The sequence below is a fragment of the Pleurodeles waltl genome, chromosome 4_2, assembly GCF_031143425.1.
Source record: "Pleurodeles waltl isolate 20211129_DDA chromosome 4_2, aPleWal1.hap1.20221129, whole genome shotgun sequence".
In the NCBI taxonomy this organism is placed as follows: domain Eukaryota; kingdom Metazoa; phylum Chordata; class Amphibia; order Caudata; family Salamandridae; genus Pleurodeles; species Pleurodeles waltl.
The window spans coordinates 463,727,984-463,754,874 of NC_090443.1; positions in this window are offsets into that span (position 1 = coordinate 463,727,984).

The window sequence follows — 26,891 nt, forward strand, 5'->3', positions numbered from 1 at the left end:
AATATGGCTCACGTTCTTACAAACGTCAATGTGCTTCTGCAGTGGTAGCTTATTAGCAAAATATTTATTTAGTTTCAATTTGTGGACAAATCTGATAAGATCCACTTTTGCTGTTAATTCATTCCATCTACTGGTGGATGCAAAGCTCAAACCCTTCTTAGGAGCTCACATGTCCTTTATTTTCCCATTTCTTTCATTCTCTGGGTCCTGGTCTTGATACCATCCTTGTCTCAGCTTTCTACAACAGGATCTTGATTTACCTCCCTTGAGCCCTTTTCTTCTCTGTTGCTTCTTGTGTCTCTTTCTACTTCTCTTGTGGGCTGTTGCAATTGCTGCATTCTTATTCTTTTGAGTTCCCTTCAAAAATAGGAAGATTTTGCCCTCTTTTGTTTGTTTGGAATGTGAGAGATTATCTTTATCAAATTCACTACTTCTAACACCTAAACATACCACTAGCACTTGTGCTGGCACCACTCCCTGTGTTACTTTCATTATGTTGATCTTTGGTCAATCTGCTATCCAATTTTTGGCCTATGTGAAAACCCTGCCACATTTATAACCCCTTTCATCCCTGAGAAACTTCACCATCTTTCTATCCTGCAATTCATTTTTATATTTACACAGGATTTCATATTTTTTCTGAGTATTCACACGGCTATTCAGCGACCCAGTTTCTTCTGTAATAAAATGTTTTTGTTTTCACACGATCTGTCACTGGGATTCCAAAAACTCATTCAACATGTCCAATAGATCTCTTGATGTCTGATTAAGTTTGGCTCCCCACCTCTCTGCTTTCTTTTCATCCAAATAAGCTACTGTCGGGGAAAAGTTAATGCAAAGCCTCTTAGGTATGCGGTTCGCCTGAAGATATTTCTTAAGGATCATTGAATCGCACCATTAAACAGATTATTTGTTCTGTAACTGTTTCAATTTAATGAATAATTGATTCAAACTGTTGGACTCATCAGAATCCCTCACATTTGCTCCACTGGGTGTGAAATAAGGGGGGATCCCAAAATGTGTTTGGGCACCAATGTATTTCCCACAAACCTTGCAATCACTTGTAGTGCAAACACAGCTGGACAGATTTGGATGTAATTGGCAGGATGACACATTATGGTGCATGGATGATCCTATATGGCACTACAGGTGAGTAGGGTAAGTATTTTTTCAGTTATAAGTTATTTTAACTTAGTGATATCTGTAGAAACAGTATTGTTGTGAAATTTTGCAGTACTTTCGTTGGAGTTCCATGCTACATAGCGATGACAATCCTCTGTGATTGGCTAATGATTGCCTTTACAAAAGGTAAAGGAAGCCATTTGTAATTAGGTACACTTTGGCTGTTCTACATTATGACTTCAGATATAGGTACGTACTAGGTTTGATACATTCCCCTACCTAACACCACTGTAATAAATTAGGTAGAAAAAGGTATTTATAAATTTCTAAAGATTTTTCTAGCAATTTAGGGAGAACCGTGTTGTATTTTTGAGGTATTACTGTGGTACTGCGTAGACACTTTTGAGCATATTTAAATGTGTTAAAATACACTTTACACTTTATTACACAATTTTTAAATAAAATATAGGGCAATATAGGGTACCACAGGGAATTGCTAGTTTTTTACCATATTTTTCATGATTTATTTTTGGTACATGAATACTTCTGAGGCAGTTCCAGAGTATTCCGTACATTTAAAAAAAATATACTAAAAATGTACAAATATGTTTCCCTGCCACTCTCCAATATATTTCTATATATAAAGAAATGACATATACACATACATATACATTTCTATATACCACATAACACCAAGGATTCAATGCGACAAAGAAATTCTAATTTTGACAGCAATGAAAACCAAAATAAAGTGACTTGTCCAAATTAATAAAGTTTGACATATGGATAGCTGAGATTAGAACTCCAGTGTTCTGTTTACAGTGGCCAATTCATCTCCTTGACCATAGGGGCACTCATGATGATTCTACAACAAGCTATTCTGGGGATCTAGAAACCAGGTTCTATCCCTTGCCTGTTTCTTCACACTGGTACCTGAAATGCTCTCCTCCCTCATGCCAGTTGAAAGGAAAGACCTCCTTTTGCACAATCACCTTTCAAATGTTTGGCTGATGCTGATGCTGATGCTGATGCTTCAGGCTTTTTTTACTCTGTAGTGCTCTGGGCCCTGCTGACCAAGCCCCAGTGTATATGCTTTGACCTCACAAAGTATATGTACAATTGGCTAATGCATGATTGGCATATTTAACTTTCCAATAGCCCCCGAGTATATGATACATATGATATATGCAATATCATAGTGACAACATGGCTCAAGTTCTTCTGCTGCAGCTTAGTCGGACAGCTTTAAATCTGCCAGCCGACTTGGCAAAGTAACCTCTTTGCCAAGTCCAAACCTTCCTTTTTAATATTTATAAGTCTCCCCTAGGGAATGGTTTAGAAGCCCTCAAGGCAGGGTGCTAAATATTAAAAAGAATTACATGTTTCTTTCATGTTTTACATGGTCTGACAGTGAAAACACGCAATTGTCATTTAGACTGTAGCAAAGCTGGCAGTCCGTTTCACTAACATGAGAGGATGGTCAAATGTAGTTTGCGCAATTAATCATTACATTAAACCTGACGTATTGCTGCAGTTAGGTTTAAGGAAACTTTTAATATAAAAATGACTTTAGAAGCTCACCACCTTCTTGCCCCAAAGGTAGCCATTTCTGATTAATTACAGCAGCTGGCACCCAAGACAGCCTTGTACCCTCCTGCCAGGGGGTGTGAATAGCTCTAACGAAAAGGGAACAGAAGGCCTTCTGGTGGCAAGAGATGTGATATCCTCCCAACAGGATGACCAGGGCCTATGGCCAGAAATGGCCCAGCTTCAAAGAGAATTCTGCCTCTGGTAGGCAAATGCAATGACACCTTACCATGACACCTTACCTTGACTGATCCTTTGGGCATGCAGACAGGCCAGCATCTCTTCCGGGGGAAGGGAAGGGGTTGTGGACCTGTTGGAAAACCAGTTTTCCAGGATCGGGTTTCTCATACTGGGCACACCTTGTGGTGTGCCCATAATTCTGATCCAGGGAACAATGGTTATGACATTTTGGATTTGGTCAGAGAGATGCACTGTGGCATTGTTTAGTGCCAATCCATCAGGAAGTTATGTAAGAGTGAGTATGGTTGTCCCATGGGAATTGTAGCCACTATTGTTAAAGAGTCTTCCCCGCCCACAACCTCAAAATTGGCTCCCCTAGCTTCCAGCCTCAGAACACTGCTGGATTGGGAACTGAAGGAAGAAGGACTGCACCGGCTGAACCGGTGGACCTCTCAAAGAAATACTGCACCAAGGAAGACTGCAGTTGCTGAACCAAATGGGGACTTCAGAAAGAAAAGGGCTGCTTTTACTGTTGATTTTGTGGCAAGAGACCCCAAGGGCTGAAAGTGCTCCCACTTGTGCTAAGTACCAGCGAGTGGTCTTCAAATGTTAATTGACTACCCTCCAGTTAGGCTTCTGGGACACAAAAGCTAAAGGCGCCTATACCATTGAAGTACCTGCTGACGAGCTGCTACTGTACTTGCCCTAGACTCCACTGACGTAGCCCATGACATTAAATCCTAACCCCCAAGAGGTTCCTCTCAGGTGCTGGACCTTTGACTAGCAATGGAGTGTGCTCTTCCTCCCCATTGAACAGCAACTTGGTGCAAAAGTTAAAAGATAGCAGTTTTGGGGCACGAAGTCTGAGGCTCATAGACTACCTCCAATTCCCTGTTGGTTCATTGGCAGTCTTGATCACCCTTGAGAACCAACGCTTCCACTGGACTGCTGGACTTCATCTGTCCATTGATGTCAAACCCAACACTGGACTCAGCCTGTAGAGAACCCTACCGACCAGCTGTTCAGCAAGAAAAAGAACCAGAAAAGCTTCAAAGGTAAAATCCTGACCAGGACCAAACCGGCCCCTGCACCTGATCAAGGCTCTATTGCGGTCAGCCTGAAACTTTAACTTTGCACCATATTCTGACGCTTGAGGTTCATAAACTATCACCATAAGGCCCTCATTACAACATTGGCGGTAAAAGCCACTTACTGCAGTGCAGAAGACCGCCAACACACCGCCGTGGCCGTGGAATTCCGCCACAGCTATTATGAGCCACATTTCAGAATCCGCCAAAATTCAGACACCCACACAAGTCCGTCACACCAAAGGTCAGTGATAAACTGGCGAAAACAAAACCTCCACCGTCACGCCAACAGAAAAACGCCCATACTAGCACGACACACGAATCCACGCGCCGGTCTTTCAACCACGGTATTCCATTGGCGGTACATACCGCTGCACTCAAAATACACACACTTTTACAAAACACAGCCACATTGGACAATTCGAAATACACACACCTGATACACATACACACACCACTCCCACACACCCAATACAATATAAAACACACACCCACATCACCCACAAACCCCTACTACCAAAAATTCAGAAAGAAGGCCAGAGAGAGACAGCACCAGCAAGAACAACAGCATCCACAAGCATACAACACCATCACCCACAGAACTTCCACGCACCTCACACAACACCCCACTACATATCAGCACACTTATCACCACACACTCCACCCCACACATCACCTACACCACCCCATGGCATGGCAAAGACACCCCAGGATCTCGGCGGAGGAGCACAGGGTCATGGTGGAGGAAATCGTCCGGGTAGAGCCACAGCTATTTGGATCACAGGTGCAGCACACCTCAATTGCAAGGAAGATGGAGCTATGGCGAAGAATAGTGGACAGGGTCAACGCAGTGGGACAGCACCCAAGAAATCGGGAGGACATCAGGAAGAGGTGGAACGACCTACGGGGGAAGGTGCGTTCCGGGGTCTCCAGGCACAACATCGCGGTTCAGCGGACTGGCGGCGGACCCCCACCTCCTCACCCACAACTAACAACATGGGAGGAGCAGGTCTTGGCGATTCTGCATCCTGAGCGCCTCGCAGGAGTAGGTGGAGGAATGGACTCTGGTAAGACAAATCTTAACTATTACATCCCCCACGCTAACTGCATGCCATCACATACCCCCACCCTCACCCTCACCCCCAGCACTCCAACTCCTCACATATGTCCCAACATCACAAACCATCCATCCCAACACCAAGCCCTGCATGCAACAACAAAGCATGGACACCCATCAATAAAGCATGCCCACTGCACATACCCATACAACCCTCTAAACCATCATCACACAAGGTCCCACACAGGAATGCAAGCACTGGGGTACACGGTCACCCACCCATTGCACACCATGACACACACAGATATAATAACCATCCTTTTATGCCCCTGCAGGACCCGTACCCAACGTCACCGGACAGGAGGGTCCACACATGTCCACACCACAACAGAAGAGGCCCACAGTGATGACAGCACCTCTGTCCAACTGGATCTAGATGACCAGCCCGGCCCATCAGGGACCTCGGGACAGTCGGTTCCCCTCACCCAGTGACAGGCCACCACACACCTTCCCCCCTCTGGAAACACCAGCACAGCACCCACCCAGCGAGCCCATACCTCTGTCCCCAGGACACGTCAATCAGCTGTGTGTCCACCACTACAGGGAACCCAGGCTAACCCACCACCCCAACAACAACAGAGACCTGGGGGTAGTGGCAGTGGGCACACGGTCCAGGGGACGGAGGCCCAGGAACACGGGGAAACTGGGAGGGCTGCTGTGCTACAGGGGGCGGACAGGCCAAGGGAACCAACTCTCCACAAGGCCCTCTCCAACATCATGGGAGCCTACCACCACTCCCAGGAGACGATGGCAACGGTACTGGCCAAGTTTCAGGAGACCCAGCACCTGCAGGAGGAACAGTATTTGGGCTTCAGGGAGGATCTCAGAGCCATCAATTCCACCCTGGGCAACATCGTAGGGGTGCTGAAAAAGTACTGAAAAAGTACTCAACACCAGGAGGGACACTGTGGCACTAAAAGGGGCCCCTGACACTAGCCTGGACGATGAACTGCCCACTACCTGCGCCGGCACTAGTGGACAGGAGGCACCCCCACAGGACCACCACACCAGTACCCCACCCCCTGCAGAGGGAGAACCACCCCGCAAACGGTCCCTGAGATCCAGGACAAAGACAGAAAATGATGCCAAGACCCCTGCCAAGAAATGAGACCACCCTGAATGTCATCCTTCTGTCCCACTTTGTCACCCTGTCCATCCTTAAACTGCCCCAGCTCCACTTCCTATGCCCATTTGGGCAATGTACCTGTGAGACTAATAGACTGGACTCTGCCATGGACATTCCTCCACCATCACCCCTCACCATTTTGCTACCCCCTTCAATATTGAGCACTAAAATAAACACCCTTAAAGCACAAAACAATCTGGAGTCAGTCTGTGATTTCGGAATAGTGTATTAGCAATTACAGTGTCAAAAAGCTATTTCATTTGTAATGTCAACATACCTATGTCACACAGGTCTAGTCCATGAGGAATCAAAGCAGATGTCACACAGTGGGACCAACATCTGTGAAATCGTAAGGGAAAGTAACAACTCCGTGACCATACACTGGGTGAAAACGACAGACAGTAGAGAGGTAATAGTGTTAAAGTACATGTAGTAGGCAGGTTTGTATTCTCACCTGTGTTTCACTGGAAATATTGCTGGATCACTGAGTCCCTGTTGTCCATGTCTTCTTTTTCTGCTTCCTCGTCTTCACTGTCCACAGGCTCCACAGCTGGAACAACACCGCCATCTGGACCATCCTCCTGCAGAAAAGGCACCTGGCGTCGCTAAGCTAAGTTGTGAAGCATACAGCAGGCCATGATGATCTGGCAAACTTCTTTGGTGAGTAGAATAGGGATCCACCTGTCATATGGAGGCACCTGAACCTGGCCTTCAGGAGGCCGAAGGTCTGCTCGATTATCCGCGATGTTCGCTCATGGGCCTCATTGTAGCGTTCCTCTGCCCTTGTCCTGGTAACCAGAGTCACCTGCAAATGGTGAGGGACAACTCTTAGACACGCACTAACCTGGAGGGGTATCCCTAGACCCAGACAACCTTTCCCACTGTCTTGCTTCCAGGTGCTCACCTAAAAGCCACACACAGTGCCTCTGGAGTTGACCCATCACATAAGGGATGCTGCTATTCCGCAGGATGTAGGCGTCATACACTGAGCCAGGGAACTTGACATTAACTTGGGAGATGTACTGGTCTGCCAAACATACCATCTGTACATTCATGGAATGGTAACTCTTCCGGTTTCTGTACACCTGTTCACTCCTGCGGGGGTGGTACCAAAGACACATGGGTCCCATCAATGGCACCTAGGATATGTCCCAGGGCATAGAAATCACCTTTCACTGTAGGCAAATCCTCCACCTGAGGAAAAACGATGTAGCTCCACATGTGTTTCAGAAGGGCAGACAACACTCTTGACAATACGTTGGAAAACATAGGCTGAGACATCCCTGATGCTATGGCCACTGTTGTTTGAAAAGACCCACTTGCAAGGAAATGGAGCACTGACAGCACTTGAGGGGGGATTCCTGTGGGATGGCGGATTGCTGACATCAGGTCTGGCTCCAACTGGGTACACAGTTCCTGGATTTTGGCACGGTCAGGCCTGTATGTGATAATCACATGTCGCTCCTCCATTGTCGACAGGTCCACCAACGGTCGGCACACCGGAGGATGCCGCCATCTCCTCACATGTCCCAGCGGAGGGTGCCTATGAAGGACAACAGCGAGCACAGAGTCAAACAACTCAGAGGTACGTAGCCACAGTTTACACAGAACACCATTCATACACAAAAGGTGGCCTGTATGTGTTTTGAGTCTAGGCCAGGGTATGTGTGACGCAGTTGAAAATGAAGCCATGTGGGCCCCTGAAATGGCGGCTGCCTGACCTGTAAAGTGGGACAATGGGATGTGAGGTAACTGCGCTGGCGTTGTACACTGTCGCGGTAGGCAGTCGAAGACCGCGGCGCAATGCTGCATTGGTTAACATTGGACCCTATGGGTCCCAGGAGCCAATGACGATGTACGCCGGCGGTGACGGTACGCACCGCTGCGGACATGACCGCCATTTTCTATCTGTTCAATCACTCGATACCTGATTTTCGACAGGAGAGGACCTACACTGCAAGTGCTGCTGTGACCTCGGTCTGGAAGAGACAATGGCTTGAGTGTCTGGGGAAAGGGCCCCTGCCTTCACATCGGAGGAGTTGGAGAAACTCGTGGATGGGGTCCTCCCCCAGTACATGCTACTCTACGGTCTTCCAGACAAACAGGTAAGTATACAGGGAGCATGTTGTATGGGCTATGCCTGTGTGGAGAGGGCTGGATGTAAGAAGGAAGGGGGCAGAGTGCTGCGTGCATGAAAGACAGTGAATGCATGTGCCACATGGCAAGGGTAGGGATGGGGGCCAATCAGTTTGACGGTGCAGTTGGTAATAACTTCTCTTTTTCCCCTGTACATTTCATGTAGGTCAGCGCCCACCAGAAAAAACATGTTTGGCAACCCTGGGGGTCTACCACATACGGAGCACCCACTGCCGGAAAAGATGGGAGAACATTCGCCGATGGAGCAAGAAGACAGTGGAGGCTCAGCTGGGGATGGCCTCCCAACGTGGGAGGGGTGCCCGTCGCACCATGACCCCACTGATGTTCAGGATCCTGGCGGTGGCCTCCCCGGAGTTGGATGGGCGCTTGAGTGCATCACAGCAGCCACAAGGGGGTGAGTACACTCTCATTCTGCTGACTTTGCGTGCAGTGGAGGTGTCTGGGTGGGGGAGGTGGGCTGTGTGTTTCCCCAGGCCAGGGCTAGTTCCGTAGGCAAGGCCCCTCCGTAAGGCAGGCCATGTGGCACCCCACCCCACCTCTGTAGAGTGACAACTACACCTAGTCATGCCCCTGTGTCATCTATGTGTGCAGATGTCGTCCATAGCCTTGTAGGCTATTTCCCAGCAATTGAACAGTGGAGCCCAAGAGCGCGGTGTAGTGCAGGGGGCTTCTGTGTCTGTCGTGTCATCCAACGGTAGCGGTAATGGATGCACTCAACATGTCTTTCTTCTGTCGTTCCCCCCCCTTTTTGTGGTCTCCCTGTTCTTGTGTGCATTAGCATCATCAGGTGGGGGAGCAGTGGCACTGGAGCACCAGGGGGCTGCATCCCACGAGGGCCACACTACAGAATCAGACTTCACCAGTGGGACGGAGGGTGAGGGGAGCCCCACAGCGGGGACAGGAGCTGAGACCAGTGAGACAGATTCGTCCTCTGACGGGAGCTCCCTTGTGGTGGCGGCAACATCTGTGCCACCCCCATCTTCAAGTACAGCCGCCACCCCCCCTTCCAGCACCGCCCTTCCAGCAGCCCCTCAGCCTTCGCCCCGTGCCCGCTCACCCGGGAGGGTGGGCATCACCTTCGCCCCAGGCACCTCAGGCCCTGCCCCAGTCACCCCTGTAAGCCCTCAGTAAGGAGGCCATTGACCTCCTCTGGTCCCTTACTGTTGGGCAGTCTACCATTTTGAATGCCATCCAGGGTGTAGAAAGGCAGTTGCAACCAACCAACGCATTCCTGGAGGGCATTTATTCTGGTCAGGCGGCCCTTCAGCGAGTTTTTCAGACTCTGGCCTCAGCACTGATGGCAACCATTGTCCCTGTCTCTAGCCTCCCCCCTCCAACTTCCTCCACCCGACCCAATCCCCTGTACCTCAGCCTATCCCAAGCACACCTACAGACCAGCATGCACACACGTCAACACACAAGGGAAGCTCAGGCAAACATAAGCACCACTCATCCCACAGGCACTCACGCATGCATCACACACATGGAGACACACCAACATCCACTGCCTCCACTGTGTCCCCCTCCTCCTCGTCTCCCTCCTCCCTCCTAGTCTCGTCTACACTCAGACCTGCATGCACTACCTCTACAGCCACTATGTCCCTCTCCAGCACTCACACCACCACACCCCACTCACGTACAGTCACCACCCCCACTACCATTCACACGTCCCCTGTGTCCTCTCACACTGTGTCTGTGACGCCACCTCCCAAGATACACAAACGCAGGCATACACCCACCCAACAGCCATCCACCTCACGACAGCCTCCAGCGCATGCACCTTCACCCAAAGTCAGCAAACGAACACCTCCTACAACCACCACCTCTTCCTCCATTCCCAAACCCCCTCCAGCCACCCGTCCCAGTGTGCCCAAAAAACCTTTCCTGTCCAACCCTCACCTCTTTCCCACACCTTCCCCACCCCGTCCGTCTCCTAGGTCCCGAACTAGCACCTCAGCCACAACATCTCCGGGACCAGTGGTGCCTGTAGTCACCAGAATCTGGAGTGCACCGGCCACCAGGGCAGTCAGTGTGGCACGGAGCCACAGCACAGACAGTCCCCCACCTGTGAAGCATCAGAAGTTGGCCAGTGCCCGGCGGGAGAGGGGGAAGACTCCAGCCACCAAAGCCGCTCCCAGGGGTCCCAGTGGGAGTGTGGAGTCAGCTGTGACACCTTCCAAGGTGGGGAAGGGCCACAAGAAACCCGGCAAGTCTGGGAAGAGAAGCACAGCGGAGAAGACTGCCATCATCCTCGCTGCCCAGGAGGCCACCTCCAGCACAAGCCCAGCTGCCCAGGAGGGGCCCACCAGCACCAGCCCAGCTGCCCAGGACGGGACTGCCAGCACAAGCCCAGCTGCCCAGGACAGGACTGCCAGCACAAGCCCAGCTGCCCAGGACAGTACCGCCAGCACAAGCCCACCTGCCCAGGAGGGGCCCGCCAGCACAAGCCCAGCTGCCCAGGACAGGACCGCCAGCACAAGTCCACCTGCCCAGGAGGGGCCCGCCAGCACCAGCCCACCTGCCCACCTGCCCAGGGCAGGACCACCAGCACAAGCCCAGCTGCCCAGGACCGCCAGCACAAGCCCACCTGCTGAGGACAGGACCGCCAGCACAAGCCCAGCTGCCCAGGACAGGACCGCCAGCACAAGCCCAGCTGCCCAGGACAGGACCGCCAGCACAAGCCCACCTGCCCAGGAGGCCACCGCCAGCACAAGCGCCGCTGGGCCATGAAGGACCGCCAGTAAAAGCCCCGCTGGGCCATGAAGGACCGCCAGCAGCTGAGTCCCTGCAATGGGGACCGACGCCTCAAGCACCGCTGAACAGGGCACCGCCATCTCAAGTTGATTTAAAGAAACTTAACTCTAACTGCTGCAGAATAGTGACATTATTACCTGCTGAGGTCTCACAAACTCCCTAACTAATATTCGACTTTCCCACACTACTGTATTATACTTCCTTGTATTAATAACCATAAATCTTGCTTTTCTGAAAAGTAAAACAAAGGGGCAAATTTACTAACTTTTTACCACATGCAGATTAGCAACCAGATTGCTAAACTGTATGAAAAGGAGAGAGAACAACAGTACCATATATGCTAAGACTTGGCAGTGTTTTCCTCTCCCTGCACTCCCTGGCACCATAGTGCAAGGAAATGTGTTTGATATTACACACAGGTTTGGTACTGGAATAATAATCTTCTAATCTAAAATAGAATAATTTGGCATAATTCAACACTTTTTTTCATTTTTTATGTGTGACATTCAGTGCAGCACACATGCACAATTGGTGATGTTTGGATAAATAAAAACATTTTTCAAAGTTAAGGCTAGCCTCAAAGAGGTGGTATTTTTTGGTGCAAGGCCCTGTCTACAAATGTTAGTAGCTAGGGATTTGCATCAAAACACATGTATGGTTGCATAGAAGTGCTACTTTGCATTACTTTCTGGCTATTTTCAATCACAAATAAAGATTTGTGCTAAAAAGTAAATCCCAAATCAATAGTTTTTGCCGGTTTGTGTCACTTTGGACGCAACTCCAGTGCAAACTGTTAGTAAATCTCCCCTAAATGTGTAAAGTGCACCGCAAAACTCGCCAAAGCCCACAATTTAAACCTAAAACAATACAGTATGGTTTTAACATGAAAACAATTCTGAAAAAAGATACTCCACTCCAAGTCACATAACAAAATTCCCATGGTAGCCTTACTTTCAGGTCTGTACCTTGGTAGAATGAGTGCCACACCCTGATACCTATTTGCCACAGTTCAAATATTATGGCATGACAAGATATTCCAATTGGTATTCCTTTTGGCTGATTTGCGTTGAAACTGAGCTGAGCAGTCACCGTGCAAAATTAATCGTCATTGTGCTCGGTGAGAGTCCACCTAGAATGGAGACAAGAGGCCAGAGTTCCGGCCAGATCTTGTCTGCTTTATGGAAAGCCCCTGGTGGATTGCCAACATATCAAAAGGATGCTTCTTTTCACTTCAGAGTTGCCTAACACTGTGCACAAGCTCTCTCCACCCTATGTGTTTTAAAGCCAGACCAGCTTTAATGCTGGAGGAGCCCGGTGAGACAATATGTTTTTGGCATCCCTCGAACAAATTGATCTCTGTTCAGCAGGAACTTTAATGACTAGAGTAATTTTGACATTTTTATTGTTGCCTAAAAACTATTCAACACACAAGGAGCGCTGCAGCGGGTGAAACCCATAAGTTATTTCTAAACACAGCGCCCCCTCCCTTTCAAGGTCGGACCCAGTGCTGCTGCACCAGTCGCACCGCCTAGAGCTAGTCCTGCCTACAGTGACAATTGGCTGACCACTAGAGAATTATGGGCCTGTCTGGCCAGAAATTCAGGGAACAGTCTCAAAGAGGAGACAACGAAGTGGGAAGCCAGCATGTTTTGGGCTTATAAAAAACCCTTTCTCCCAGTGCCCTTACACTGCTCACCTAGCAGCATGAGATGTTCGCCCTTCTGCTCCTGGTGGTGGGCACTTGGGCATGCCTCCTGCTAGTCCAAGGATGACAATTGTAAGTTTTATTTTACAGAAAATAGAGCTTGTTAGACCTGCTAGCTCTTGGTGGGGTTTCCCTTGCAAATTTTGCTTCTGACCTTCTGTTTTTGATCCTGTACTGAATTCGTTTTGCTGGCTTAAGGACTCTGGACACTTCTCACTACTGACCAGTGCTAAAGTTCAAGTGCTCACTGACTATATTGTATTGGTGATTGGCCTATCCATGATTGGTATATTTGATTTACTGGTAAGTCCCTAGTAAAATGCACTACGTGTGCCCAGGGCGTGTAAATCAAATGCTACTAGAGGGCCTGCAGCACTGATTGCAGTGTCTGTGTGTGCAGTTTTTACTGCAAGTTCGACTTGGCAAGTGCACCCACTTGTTAGGACTAAACCTTCCCTTTTACTACATTTAATCCACCCCTAAGGTAGGCCCAATGCAGCCCCATGGACAGGGTGCAGTGTATTTAAAAGATAGGACATGTACTTTTGTGTTTTACATGTTCTGATAGAGAAATAATGCTAAATTAGTTTTTCACTATTGCAAGGCATCATAAGGGGTGGGTGGTGAGCTCTGCTCTGCTGGCAGAGTTAAAGTGAGTTTTTCACACTCTGCACTCCGCCGGGTCTTGCAAAGTTTGGCAAAAAAGTCCTCTAGCTCCAGCAGCAGAGCAGAGCTCACAGGCGTGTGGCCCGGGCAACTGGGCTGCACTTTACCCTTGGCCCAAAATGAAGACATTTGCCCTTGGGCAGACAAGGAGACCCCTACCTGAGGCTTTGCTTTCTGCCGGGCATCGTAGATCTGCTGCTGCAGGCTGCTGCTGAGGGAGGGCTGCATTGGCATAGCAGCCCAGGAGCAAGGGGCAGAGGGAGGCAGAGAGCCAGACTCCTAGCAACGGGGACCCCGGACCCAGACAGCATTTAGACCATCGTTCCCCTTTCTCTTGTCTGTGCACACGGGCCTGGGCCTGGCCATTATTTGCATATGAGGGGTGTGTTCTTGAAAAAAGGGAAACTTGCATGCAGAGCTTCAGGAAAAAGAACTTGTCTTCCAAGAGCCCCTGAACTTTCTCAGAGAGTCTGGGAAGACAGGTTCTTTTCTGCGAAGCTCTGACTGAAATATTCTTTTTTTTTTCAAACACAGACCCCCGTCACATATGCAATAATGTCCAGGCCCAGTGCCCCCACCCCTGTACCTCTTATTTATGGGCATGGGTGGTGGAGGCACTGGCCCTGGACATTATTTGCATATGTGACAGGCGGGGAGATGGGGTTTGTGCTCGGAAAAAAGGAAATGCTGTCAGAGCCCCAGAGAAAGAACCTGTCTCCCCAGAGTCCCTGGGAAAGGAAGTGGTGTTAGGAGGTACACTGCTGAGGCCAGCAGGAAGGGCTGGAGACAATTAAGTACCAGCCGCTAATGCAAGGGCCCTAAAGAAAGGGCGGTCTGAGGTAATTAATTGCAAGGCTGGTGCAAGACAGGGGGTGTGCTTGGCCCTCCGTGGCAATTTTGTGCAGGAGGGCAGTTGGTGAAGGGAAGTGTGCAGGTGTGGTTAAGAGCAGAAGGCTCCAGACCAGTGGGCTGTGTCAGAGGCCTGCAGCTTTCACTACCTAGGGCTCTGACCTGAAGGCACCATATCTCAGAAGTGCTAATCTTCTGAGATTGGGCACATTCTGGGCAGGGTGCTAGTAGGGCACGCAGCACAAAACACAGCATGCGGAACTCTGTGGAATTCCATGGAGTTTTTAGCTAACTCCGTGGAATTCTGCAGAGTTGAACTCTGTGAGCTCCGCAAGCTCTGCCCACCCCTAATTAACATGGAGATTGCCTTCAAATACCTTGTAAGTTTAGTTTCCCATTGGGAGTAGATAGAGATCTGGAGTTTGGGGTCTCTGAACTCACAATTTAAAAATACAGTTGGTTTTTTGATTCTAAGTTTGAAAATGCCAATTTTAGCAAGACATTTTCTTTCTTAACCCTTCTATGACTCTGCCTGGCTGCTGAATACACATCTGGGTCAGACTGACAGTTGGGCTGTCTTTGAATTCACTCTAGACAGTCACACAAAAGGAGCTGGGTTGTGTCCTGCATATCCTGATGTGTCTTCCTGGGCTAGAGTGAAGGAAAGAGCTGTCACTTGCATCTGAATAGGACTGTGCCCGCCCTGACACAAAGCAGTCTCTAACCCCCTAGAGTGTGTCTGGTGCCAGGACAGGGAGACACATGATTTTGTGCACTACCAAGACTTTCCTTTGAGGTTTGCTTCCTTCAAATGCAGAGATGAATATAAGTATTGGATTGCTGACACTACAACTTCAGAACACGTCTGGGCTGAGGACATTCTGCCAGGAAGAAGAGACTGGATGCTGTAGGAGGGCCTGCCATTCTGCCTACTGCTTTGCTATGCTGGCCTGCTGCTGGCTGCTTCTGTCGTGGGAGTAAAAGACTGGACTTTGTTTTCTACATCCTGCTTCCCAAGGTTCTCCAAGGGCTTGAACTGAGCTTGCCTCCTGTTGTGAAGCCTCTTTTGACAACAAAGACTTCATCTGCCAATGACTGGGATCTTTTGCTGAGAGTCCTGACTTGCCAAATGGTGCCAAATCCAGTCCCAGGGCCCTTGGCAGTGAAAGCTGGTAACCTGTGGGGGAATATCCACGCACAACTGTGTGCACATCCAAAATGTTCCATCGATGTATGGCACGTTCCACAGCTGAAAATAAGACGCATTGCCTGCCTCACGGCTGGAGAAACAGCACAGTGCTTCTTCTCACCGCAGACACTTCGCACAGTGCATCAGCAATTCACACACACAGATTCCTGGGGGTCAAAGTCTTCAACATCCCTGCACAGATCCAAGGCTGCACACCCGGAATCGACACACAGCCTCCCTTACGAGAAAAGAATTGACGTATAGCCTCCGGTGCAAGTAAAGAATTAACGCACGGCCTCACTTCAGAGTAAGGAATCAACACATCAGTTGCTTTTTTGAAGCACCGTCACCCTTGCAGCTTTATTTTTGACACATACCAGGTACTTTGTGCTACAATAATACATCGTTTGATTTCTAGGGATTAAGGCCTTCATTATGACCATGACAGTCTTCTGACCGCCAGGGCCACGGTGGTGGTTTCACCGCCGAGGGGCTGGTGGTGAAGACCGCCACATCCCTACCTGTACTGCCAAGGTGGTTGGACCCTTCGGGCCGGAGATTAGCATCTCTGACCCGGCACCAATGAAGACCGGTGGCGGCATTAGGAGCCACGTTTCCACCAGGGTTTCTGCAGAGGTAGCACCGCCACAAAAACCCTGGCAGAAAGTTTACTGATGACAGGAAATTTCTTTCTTGTCACCGGCAGATGACTCCCCGGCCCCCACTGCAAGCCCAAGATCCCCCACCCTGCCCCATGCCAAATCCCCCCACCCCCTACCAGAACAGCACCCCCAGCCCCCTTCTAGTACAACATCCCCACCAGAACAGCGCCCCGCCCCTTCTAGTACAGCACCCCCCACTCCCCTCACCAGAACAGCATCCCCCTCCCCTCACCCCACACCCCTGCATACAACCACACGCACAGAAACACCCACACGCACCCCCCAAACACTCATTCATGCACCTCGCATACACTCATTCAAGCACCCCGCATACACTGATATACCAACACTGACATACAAGCATTCACTCACAAGCATCCATATACGCATACACTCACAAGCATCCATACACTCATTCACCTCAACATTCATACACGCACCCACTTCAACATTCATACACCCACCCACTTCCGACATTCATACACGCTTTCAACCATGCATACACACATACATTCACACACGCATACACACACCCATACACACATGCATACAAACACACACGCTGACAACACCCACTTACACACACACACACACCACCCCCCACTCTCCCATCCCCTGCCCTTTTGGATGCCCGAATTACCTTGTTCAGCGAGGAGGTCGTCTGGGAGGGAACAGGAACAGGCACTTCACCGCCGGCAGCACCCTGCCATCAGGACACTACCAGGTCATGTGACAAGTCGTAATTTGGCTTGTGGAGTCCTTTTGGCAGGGTGGGGCCGGTGGTGGAACCGCCCATGTGCCTCCAACCACCAGCATGGCTACTGGAGGATTTCTGCCCAAAATGTGGCAGAAATCCTTCAGTACTTGTGATATGGTGGGCAGAAGACCGTCAGCACTAGAGGTCTTCTGGCACCCGCAGCTTTGGCGTTCTTGTAAAAAGGCCACCAAAGTCGTAATGAGGGCCTAAGACTCTTTTTTTAATTTTAAAAATTCATATCTTTGATTGCTTATGTTGGATGTTGGTCATTTTTATCTGGTTAAATTAAGATAAATATTTGCTTTTTTCATAACTGGTATGGGGTCCTTTTGTGGTATTTTCACTGTGTTGCTGTGTGTGTTTTGTACAAATACTTTACACATTGCCTCTGAGATAAACCTGACTGCTTGCGCCAAGCTACCAAGAGGGTGAGCAGTGGTTATCTGAGCTGTGTATCTCCCTTACCTTGACTAGAGTGAGGGTCCCTTTTTGGACACAGTGCAAACTGACTGCCAACCAGAGACCCCATTTATAACATTGGTGATCAGCGGTGAGGATAGGACTTCTATTTGTATTTGACATACAGTGATTGGTGTACACTACTGTGTTATTGCAGACCATTGCACAACTACATACTGTTTATCCTTGGCAGTTTTTGTGATTATTCCTTTTTTGGGATTTTGGGGATTTTTCCTGCCTTCTGAATTTTGAATCTTTGTTGAACCTCCTCACAATCATGTCTAAGTCTAGTGAGCCATCAGTTGGAGCTGTAGAAGTAGTGTTTGAGCAGGTGAGGCTGGAAACCTTTATGGTGCCTCAGCTCAAAATGTTCTGCAGGGAGTTTAAATGTCCTATTAAAATCCTCACTAAAAAGGAGGAGCTGCATAAAGTGCTGATGGCCTGGCTGGCAGAAAAGGAGGATGATGTGGCAATAGAGGAGAAGAATGGCACTGGGGAGGTGGAGGTGCAAAGTATTCATGATGTTTTGTTAAACAACCCAGGCCTGCCTGGAGATAGAGTCGCCAGGGCAGTCAGCTCTGTGTCTTCCAAAGGACTGACCCAGGAGAAACTGGAGGATAGGCAGGAAACCAGGAGGTACCAACAGAAAATGGAAAGGCTCAAACATGAAAGGGAGTTGGAGCTGGCCAGGATGAAGAGGAAGGAGGAGAAAGAAAGAGTTGCTATGGAAAAAGAGAGAATTGGCACAGAAAAGGAGAAAATGCATTCAGCTCAGGAGATGAGCATGAAGGAGCTGGATTGGAGGAGCATGTCTAGCACAGATGGTGGCAGCCTTTCTTCAGTGCAATCTGAGAGGAGAGTGCACTTTCCCAAGAGTGTGGGGAAGGAGTAAACTAAGGAGGATGACATCCACAGGTGGTTTCAGGGGTATGGGGCAGCTCTCCACATTCTTGGGATCCGTGAGAGAGACTAGGGGACGGGCCTGTGGAACTAGTTCACAGAAGAAGAGAGGGACACTGTGTTAGCAATAGGGGCAGTTAAGGAGTGCACCTATTTTAACATGAAGTGAAGGATTCCCTCATCCCCAGATATAGCCTGACACCAGAGATGTCTGGAAAGAAGTTCAGGGACAGTAGGAAACTTGATTCTCAGACCTGGCTTGAGTGTGTGGATTCATTCTGCAGAGCACTGAATGGTTTGGTGAAGGGCAGTGAGGTTACCGATTATCAGGGGCTTTACAATGTGTTTGTATGGGACCATTTGTCTAGTCTGTGTTTTCCAGAGCTGCACCAGCACTTGATGGACAGCAGGCTTACTGACCACTGGAAGCTTGCTCAGGAGGCAGACCATTGGGTGAGTAGTAGGGTCCACAAGAAGTTGTATGGGGGAGACACTGTCAATGGTGGACAGGGTCCCCAACAAAAGAGTTCGAGGGGACAAGGATAAAAGTAAGGATTTCTCTAAAGGGCCCCAAACCAGTTACCAGGGTAAGGATTCCCAGCCCCTTGTTGAGAAGAGGAGCTTGTTCCTTTCAGGTAAGCCTGCAGGGAAGGGACCCACCAAGTGGTTTGCCTATGGTGAGGAATGGCACATTAGAGGGAGTCGCAAGTGTCCTAAGCGGGCTCAGCCCCCACTGGTGGGCAGACAAATGGGGTGGCCACTGTAGCGCTTGGGGAGGAGTTGACCTCAGTTAGTGGTGGGAAGCCAGCTGAGTTAACCCTAGTTATCCTGGGTGAGGGTGAGGTGGTCCAGAGAACCCTCTTGCCCGATAATACAAAGAAGTACAGGCAGTGGGTGACCATCAGTTGGAGGAGGGTGGAGACTCTTAGAGACACAGGAGCCAGTATGACAACAGTTCACTGTCATCTGTAGCAGTGGACAACAGTGAGCGCCTATGCTTGGTAGCTCAGGTTCCCTTTGAATGGGGGAAGGTCAGGTTCCCTGAGGGTAGCTGTGAGTCCGTCCATGCCTCTTGACTGTCTGCTAGGGAATGACCTAGAACATACCGCCTGGAAGGAGGTGGAGATCAGGTTCCATTTGGAAATGTTGGGATTGCCAGAGTGGGCGTGCATGACCATCCATGGCCCCCAGAGAGGGCAGTCGAAAGGCTGAAACAGTAGCCCGGGTGTCTGTCAAGAAAGAATGGGGCAAGAGGTGTGGGAAACCTGCTTCTGAAATTCCCATGGTCCAGGTGGAGGCTGAACCTGTGGGGGACACCCCAGAACCTACAGGGGACGACATGGCTGAACTGGGGGACCTGCCTGAGCTGACCCATTGGCAGCAGGAAGGAGGCCTCACCAGGGAAGAGTTCTGCACAGCGCAGAACACATGCCCCACTCTTGAGGGTCTTCAAGAGGCCCAGGCAGCTAGTGACACCTCTGGAACTCACCTACTTTACTGGGAGAATAATCTCCTGTATAGTGAGCCTAAGGTTGCTGAGCCTTGGGTAGCCATGTGCTGGTGGTACCCCAGTGTTTCAGAGTCTCCCTACTGGGTCTGACTCATGATGTGGCGCCGGCAGGTCATTTGGGGTACAGCAAAACCTTTGACAGGCTTGTCAACTATGTTTACTGTCCTCAAATGAGAAAGCACTCAGGTGCGATCTGCAGGACATGTCAGACCTAGCCAGGCAAATGGTAAATCTGGGAAGATGTGCAAGGCTCCTCTTCAACCCTTTCCTTTTGTAAGCACCCCTTTTGAGTGGGTGGGCATTGAAATTGTGGGGCCTCTGGATCCCAAAACAGCCAGGGGCAAAAGGTTTATCCTGGTCTTGGTGGACCATGCCACCCAGAAGCTATCTCCCTAAGGACTGTGACTGCGCCCGCAGTAGCGAAGGCACTTATGGGGATCTTTACCCATGTGGGTTTCCTTAAAGGAAGCGGTATCTGACCTGCATACCAATTTCATGTCGCTATCCATAAAGGCTATGTGGAAGGCGTGTGGTGTAACATACAAGTTCACAACGCCTTACCACCCCCAAAGCAATGGGTTGTTGAGAGATTCAACAGCACCCTTAAGGGCATGATTATGGTTTTCTCAGAACACACAAGGCATAAGTGGGACATCTTGTTACCATGCCTGTTGTTTGCCTACATGGAGGTACCACAGAAGGGGGTTGACATCAGCCCCTTTGAATTTCTGTATGGGCATCCTGTGGAAGGGCCTCTCATTTTGGTGAAGGAGGGCTGGGAGTAAACTCCCAGGAAGCCGCCCCAGGATGTATTCAGTTATGTATTAGTCTGACAGGGCACAGGAAACAAGAGATCCAGGGATGATCTAGGAGTGCCCCTGGGCGACTCCAAGAATTGAACAGCTGACAAACATGAGGGAGCATCCGTACGGGGGGAGGAGCCACGGGGCCGGCGAGGGTGAAGAATCAGGAAATTAGGCAGCTCAAAAAAATGAGAGGGGAGAGGAAGAGCGGTAGGATGTCTCGGTGAAGGTGGTCCAGGGAACCAGCAAGGAAACGGAAGAAACCAGGAAGAAGGCTGGAACCAAACGCGACGGAAGAGGGAAGAATCGAGACTCGCCGGGAGAGAAGGGAGCAGCTTGCAGACCCAGCCACATCCCCAGAGGGACGTGGCTTTCTCAGGTATGGAGCCAAGTAACTGGATCCTGTTATGACTTGTTGGGCTGGGCAGAAGGGTAGTGGGGCGGTCAAATGGGGTTTTGGCAAGTTCACTGTTTTGTAGCACGAAGTGACACTTAGGATATATAAGGAGAACCACAAACAGCACTACTTGAAGGGAGCACGGATTACTAAAGATGGTTACCGGATTACTAAACTGACCGTTAATTAACCAAAAAAAGGAATGAACAGAGAATAACTAAACAAAACACTATTCGGAGTGCATGTTTTAAGTCATATATCTGCAAGAAGTATAGGTTGGGTTGAAGGAGATTTAGAACGAAGGAACACCGCTGGCCATGGTTCTTTAAAAATTACATTCCTCTCTTTTCCCCCTACGTATTTAGAGCACGTTCCTTCTTAAAGGGCACAATACCACAGAAAATAGTAATATAACAAAAGAATACCAAAGGGGACAGTGAACATACATATGTGATAGAAACGTCTTGTTTTCTTCTCTCCTTTCCTCTCTGGCGACATGGGACACCTAGGTCATGGTTACCTGCAAAGAGAAATAAGTAGAAAAAGAAACATGACTACTGGGGAAAGAAGACCAGGACCTCTACCTAAGCAGTACAAAACTCTCAATATATACTATAAAAAAAACTCGTACGTTTTTCAAACTCCTGTGCAACGTGTCTAAAAAAATATCCGGACACAAATAAAATTCACACAGCTTTTGTCCTCCTCACTGTGTAATGTCTCTCTGTATACTTCCAGACGAGTACAAAAGCTTCCAGGAGTAGATAGTTTCCTGTAACAATTGGCCTTCAGGAACTAAACAGCCCACTTTTGGCAACTCAACCAAGAGAATCTGGAAGCTAGCCAGGAAGACATGAAATATTGGTATGACTAGAATAGCACTCTGGTTGAGTTTCGGCCTGGTCAGAAAGTGTGGGTGATGGTCCCCGTAGAGTGCCGTGCTCTCCTGGACCATTGCCCTGGGACATTTGAGGTGAAGGAGCACAACCGTAGTGTCACGTACATGGTGGACATGCAGACTCCTAGGAACACTTTAAGGGTGTTACACGTGAACCGCCTCAAACAGCACTTTGGGAGGTCTGAGTTGACCATGCTCTTGGTCACAGATAATGGGGTGGAAGAGGAGACTGAACCTCTCCCTGACCTCCTGTCTACCATAGATCAAAATGGGTCAATGGAGGGTGTGAACCTCTCCCCTACTCTGACCCTAGAACAGCAGAGGGCCTGTCACCAGTTACTGTGTCAGTCTACCTCCCTGTTCTCACTCACCCCTGGAGTCTCCCATTGGTGCACCCACGATATTGACACTGGGGATAGTCTACCTGTCAAGCACAAGTCTTGCAGGGTGGAAGACAGAGTGAGAGATAGCGTCAAGGAGGAGGTCTCTGAGATGCTGGAGTTAGGGCTGATTGAGCACTCTAACAGCCCTTGGTCTAGTCCTGTGGTTCTGGTCCCCATGTAAGTTCCACCTGGTGTCACACCTCAACTAAGATTCTGTGTTGACTACAGGGGGCTCAATGCTGTCACCCAGACTGACGCACACCCCATCCCCGAGCTGATGAGCTTATTGACTGGTTGGGATGTGCCCAGTTTCTCAGCACGTTTGATCTGACATCTGGGTACTGGCAGATTGCCTTAACCAATGGTGCAAAAGAGAGGTTGGCGTTCTCAATACCAGAAGGGCACTACCAGTTTTGTGTCATGCCTTTTGGGTTGAAGAACGCCCATGCCATCTCCCAGAGACTGGTCAACCAGGTCCTGGCGAGGTTGGAGAACTTCAGTGCCGCCTACCTAGACGACATTTCTGTCTTCAGCTCCACCTGGGAGGAACACTTGAGCCACCTCCAGGAAGTGTTGAAGGTTCTGCAAAGTGCAGGGCTCACTATTAAGGCCAGTAAGTGCCAAATAGATCAGGGCTCTGTGGTGTACCTGGGACACCAGGTAAGGAGCAGCCGAGTGGCACCCTTACAGGCAAAGATTGACACCATCCTGGCTTGGGCAGCCCCCAAGACCCAGACTGAGGTGTGGACCTTCTTAGGACTCACCAGATATTACAGGAGATTTGTCAACGGGTATGGCACCATTGTTGTTCCCTTAACAGAGCTGACTTCCAAGAAGCAGCCCCATCAAGTGATCTGGACAGAGGTGTGCCGTACTGCTTTTGACACCCTGAAAAAGGCCATGTGCACAGCACCCGAGCTCAAGGCTCCTGACTTTGCCAAAGAGTTTGTGGTACAGACAGATGCTTCAGAGCATGGTGTGGGAGTTGTGCTCTCACAGCTGAATGAAGAGGGCCTAGACCAACCTGTAGTCTTCATCAGTAGGAGGTTTCTTCCCAGGGAACAGAAGTGGAGTGGAATAGAAAGGGAAGCTTCTGCTGTGGTCTGAGCACTGAAGATGCTAAGACCATACTTGTTTGGGACTCACTTCCAGATTCACATAGGCTAATGCAGATGGGGGGTGAGAATCCTAAATTATTGAGGTGGTCCATCTCCCTAAAGGGAATGGACTTTATGGTGGAACACAGCCCTGGAACAGACCACACTAATGCTGAAGGTCTTTCCAGATTTTTCCACCTTAGTGAAGAGAAAAAACCCAAGGGGTTGGGCAGTTCTCCCCACTTTTCGCTGGAGGGGACACGTGTTAGACCTGGCAGCATTTGGCATGGTTTCCCTGTACCTTTTGCTTCTGACCTCCTGTTTTTGGACCCTGTTCTGCAATTCGTTTTGGCTGGTCTGGGCACTTTACCACTGCTAACCAGTGCCAAAGTGCATGTGCTGTCTGTATAAATTGTATTGGCGATTGCTTATCCATGATTGGCATATTTGATTTACTAGTAAGTCCCTAGTGAAGTACACTAGAGGTATCCAGAGCCTGTAAATCAAATACTACTAGTGGGCCTGCAGCAGTGATTGTGCTACCCACATGAGTAGCCCTGTAAACCTGTCTCAGACCTGCCACTGAAGTGTCTGTGAATGCAGTTTTAAGCTGCCAATTCAACCTGGCAAGTGCACCCACTCCCCAGGCCTAAACATCCACATTTGCTACATGTAAGTCACGCCTAAGGTAGGCACTAGGTAGCCCCATGGGCAGGGTGCAGTGCATTCAAGAGGTAGGACAAGTACTAATGTGTTTTACATGTCCTGCTAGTGAAATACTGCCAAATTCGATATTCACTATTGCAAGGCCTATCCCTCTCATAGGTTAACATGGGGACTGCTTTAAATATTTTTTAATTTCAGTTTCTCATTAGGATCAGATAGAGATTTGGAGTTTGGAGTCTCTGAACTCACAATTTAAAAATACATCTTTTGGTAGAGTTGGTTTTTAGATTGCCTGTTTGAAAATACCACTTTTAGACAGTGGGCATTTTCTTCATTAACCATTCTGTGCCTCTGCCTGCTTGTGTATTCCACGTCTGGGTCAGACTGACAGTTGGGCTGTTGTGAATTCCCTCTAGACAGTGACACAAAGGGAGCTGTGTCAGGAATAAGGCCAGACGCGGTCCAGGTCTCACCTGAAATTCCACTGCGTGACTCAACAGCGCAATATGCTCACCACTGGTCATCCCCGTTTGTTCCAAGAATGGCCATCAGCGTCGTCTGCTCTGTGGCAGAGCTCACGTAGCTGCAGGTTCAGGGCATTGGTGGAGAAGATGCACTTATCAGTGCTATCCTATGAAGGGACTACATTTCTCATGTTTTTAGAGGTGGCGGCCATCTTGGGGTGTGGCAGGCCTATAAAGCCCAGCCACACCCAAGCACGTTGCTCACTATTTTGAAGACTTTGATGCAGCCAGACCTCGTGGAGGTTTCTCTGGAAAAGTCCAGAGTTTCTGAATGACACAGTATTGTCTAACCAAAGTCCATGGTGGATCCAAAAATAAGTAGGTCGTACTTGTAGCGGTAAGGCCTTGTGGAATCCAAGTTTGGAGGAAGTTATTCTTTCCAAGAGGTAACGCGCTTTGTGCACATGTGATTCATTGTGTTTCCGTTCACAGAGGTAAAGCGCTATTTTGGCTCAGTGATTCAAAGTTTTCATTGTTCTTTGAATAACTTAAGATATGAAAAAACATATTTAAGTCTTTGAGATTTTCTAAGTCATGATCAAAGGTTTATGTTGTGAATACATAAATGTTACAGGATTGATATTCTGTGTTAAATCATAATTGAACGTTCTTGCCATCTCTTGAATCTGAGGTCGTGTTTTACAAGGGGCTTTGCCCGCATTTCAGAAGAGGTCTCCACCTAATATCTCAGAGACACATTTAGTCAAGAGTCTATAAATGATTTACATTTTCTATGAATGAGTAAATGCATATTGTTCTAACCTTTCATTTTCAGATCTCTCTCCCTGCTGTTCACTTCCCTAATTCCCTTCCCGCCGACTGACTTCACCATAACTCTATGCTATAATATCTTTCTGAGTTGGTGACGCTGGGAGTTGGGCCATTTGTTCAGCAACGTGCAGATCCCAAGGAAAGGATCCCGTGACAGAATAGTGAGCCCACGAGTTTTAATACTTTCCTCTTGGTCTGTGCGGGGGCTGCGCAAAATGGCCACCTTAGGTACCCTTATGCAAGTAGTAACTCAGATGCAAAGGGATTTGACAGACTCTAAAAATGTTACAGCTGATTTAGTGAATAAAGTAACTCAGTTGCAGTGTAAAGTAGATGGTTCTGAATCTGAGTCGTGTCCTACGCCTCCCGCATCTACTAACATAGCTGTGAATGTGCCAACACAGATTCATTTAGCTGCACCAGAGAGGTTTTCTGGGGACCCCAAAAAGGGTCAATTTCTTTTGACACAGGTGGAATTACATTTTACATGTCGGCCTAGTGCATTTCCGGATGCACAATCTAGAATTGCATTTCTTATATCATACCTGAATGGTGATGCATCTACTTGGGCAGTGCCATTAGTTCGATTAGATAGTCCTCTTTTAAACAACTGGCGTCGCTTTGTAGAAGAATTCGTAAAGGTTTTTGACAGACGTGCAATCACTATGACTGCAGATAAAGTTATTAGAATTACGTCAAGAAAATAAAGACTTGATAACATATTTGTAACCACCGGTTAGTGGTGGAAACTGCTTGGCCTGAGGAAAAAAGGTGAGAAGTATTTTATCAGGGGCTAAAAGACGAACTAAAAGATGTATTGGCCCAAGTTGAAGCACAACCAGAAACTTGTATTGATTTAATTAATCTAACCCTACGGATAGATCACAGACTTTCGGAAAGAAAAGGAGCAAAGAAAAAATGGGAAAGAACAAATTGGCGAATGGAAAGATCCAGACACTTTCAATTGTCTTCAGATTCTATGATAGAACCGATGGATATCAGAAATGTTTGCTCACCACTGACCAAAGAGGAGAAAAACTTGCGACGAAAAAATAGTCAGTGTTTGTATTGTGGAAAAAAGGGTCATTTTATAACAGAGTGCCAAAAGAAACCCAAAGGCAAGATTGATCCAACAGTTGTGACAAAGACAAAGGTAGCAGTTGCTTTAGAAAATTCACAGAAAAACTAAAGTGCCCAAGAAAAAATGAAGGGGACCTCTTGGGCAAATTGACAATCCCTTCAGTGTGCTCTTGCACAAATAGTTATGTCAAACATTTACGAATCTAACTACAAATGACTGTGCGGGGAAAAAGACATAGGCGGTCATTACAACATTGGCGGTAAAAGACGCTTACCGCCGTGCAGAAGACTGCCAACACACCACCGCGGCCGTGGAATCCCACCACAGCTATTATGACCCACATCTCGGAATCTGCCAAAAGTCAGACACCCACACAAGTCCGCCACACCAACGGTCAGTGATAAACTGTTGAAAACAAAACCTCCACCGTCACGGCAACAGAA